This window comes from Grammomys surdaster, unplaced genomic scaffold (assembly GCF_004785775.1).
Source record: "Grammomys surdaster isolate TR1022 unplaced genomic scaffold, NIH_TR_1.0 139, whole genome shotgun sequence".
Lineage (NCBI taxonomy): Eukaryota > Metazoa > Chordata > Mammalia > Rodentia > Muridae > Grammomys > Grammomys surdaster.
The window spans coordinates 18,000,273-18,002,194 of record NW_021604597.1 but is presented as its reverse complement, the minus strand read 5'-3'; positions in this window follow the sequence as shown (position 1 = coordinate 18,002,194).

The window sequence follows — 1,922 nt, the reverse complement described above, 5'->3', positions numbered from 1 at the left end:
TTATTATATATGAATACACTGTAGCTGTCTTCAGACACACCAGAAGAGGGCATCAGATCTCATTACAGATGGTTGTGAGCCACCATGTGGTTGCTGGGATTTGAACTCAGGACCTCTGGAAGTGCAGTCAGTGCTCTTAACCACTGAGCCATCTCTCCAGCCCCCACAGTGTGGTTTTTTAAATTATTTTTTTATTGGATATTTTATTTACATTTCAGATGTGATACCCGTTTCCCATTCCCCTACCCCACCCAGGAACCCCCTATCCCATCTCCCCTCCTCCTGCTTCTATGAGGATGTGCCCCCACCCACCTATCCAGTCCTACCTCCCTGGCTTCGAATTCCCCCACACTGGGGCATCCAGCCTTTACTGGACCAAGGATCAACTCTAACACCTATGCCCTACAAGAGAATCCTGCTAGGGCCATGGGTCCCTCCCTATGTGCTCCCAGGCTGGTAATTTAGACCCTGAGAGCTCTGGTTGATTGGTATTGTTGTTCTCCCCTTGGGGCCGCAAACCCTTACAGCTCCTTCAGTCTTCTCTCACACTCCTCCATTGGGAACCCCATGATCAGTTCAATGGTTAGCTGTGAGCATCCGACTCTGTATATGTCAGGGTCTGGCAGACCTCTAAGGAGACAGCTATATCAGGCTCCTGTCAGCAAGCACTTCCTGGCATCCACATCAGTGTCTGCCTTTAGTGACTGCACATGGGATGGATACCCAGGTAAAGCAGTCTCCGGTCAGCCCCTCCTTCAGTTTATGTCCCACACTTAGTATCCATATTTGCTCCCAAGAATATTTTGTTACTCCTTGTAAGAAGGACACCCACACTTTGGTCTTCCTTCTTCATGAGCTTCATGTGGTCTGAGTTGAATCTTGTGTATTACAAGCTTTTGGGCTAATATCCACTTATGAGTGAATGTATATCATGTGTGTTCTTTTGTGATTGGGTTACCTCACTCAGGATGATATTTTCTAGTTCCATCCATTTGCCTAAGAATTTCTCGAATTCGTTGTTTTTAATAGCTGAGTAATACTCCATTGTGTAAATGGACCACATTTTCTGTATCCAACCCTCTGTTGAAGGACATCTGGGTTCTTTCCAGCTTCTGGCTATTATAAATAAGGCTGCTATGAACATAGTGAACCATGTGTCCTTGTTATATGTTGGAGCATCTTCTGGGTATATGCCCAGAAGTGGTATAGCTGGCTCCTCAGGTAATACTATGTCCAATTTTCTGAGGAACCACCAGACTGATTTCCAAAGTGGTTGTATCAGCTTGCAGTCCCACCAACAATGGAGGAGTGTTCCTCTTTCTCTGCATCCTTGAAGCATCTGCTATCACCTGAGTTTTTGATCTTAGCCATTCTGACTGATGTGAGGTGGAGTCTTGGAGTTGTTTTGATTTGTGTTTCCCTGATGACTAAGGATGCTGAACATTTCTTTAGGTGCTTCTTGGCCATTGGAGTTTCCTCAGTTGAGAATTCTTTGTTTAGCTCGGTACCCCATTTTTAATAGGGTTATTTGGTTGTCTGGAATTATCTAATTTCTTGAGTTCTTTGTATATATTGGATATTAGGCCTCTATCAGATGTAGGATTGGTAAAGACCTTTTCCCAATCTGTTGGTTGCCATTTTGTCCTATTGACACTGTCTTTTGCTTTAGAGAAGCTTTGCAATTTTATGACGTCCCATTTGTCAATTCTTGATCTTAGAGCATAAGCCATTAGTGTTCTGTTCAGGAACTTTTCTCCTGTGCCAATGTGTTCAAGGATCTTCCCCACCTTCTCTTCTATTAGTTTCAGTGTAACTGGTTTTATGTGGAGGTCCTTTATCCACTTGGACTTGAGCTTTGTACAAGGAGATAAGAATGGATTAATTTGCATTCTTCTACATGCTGACCTCCAGTTGAACCAGCA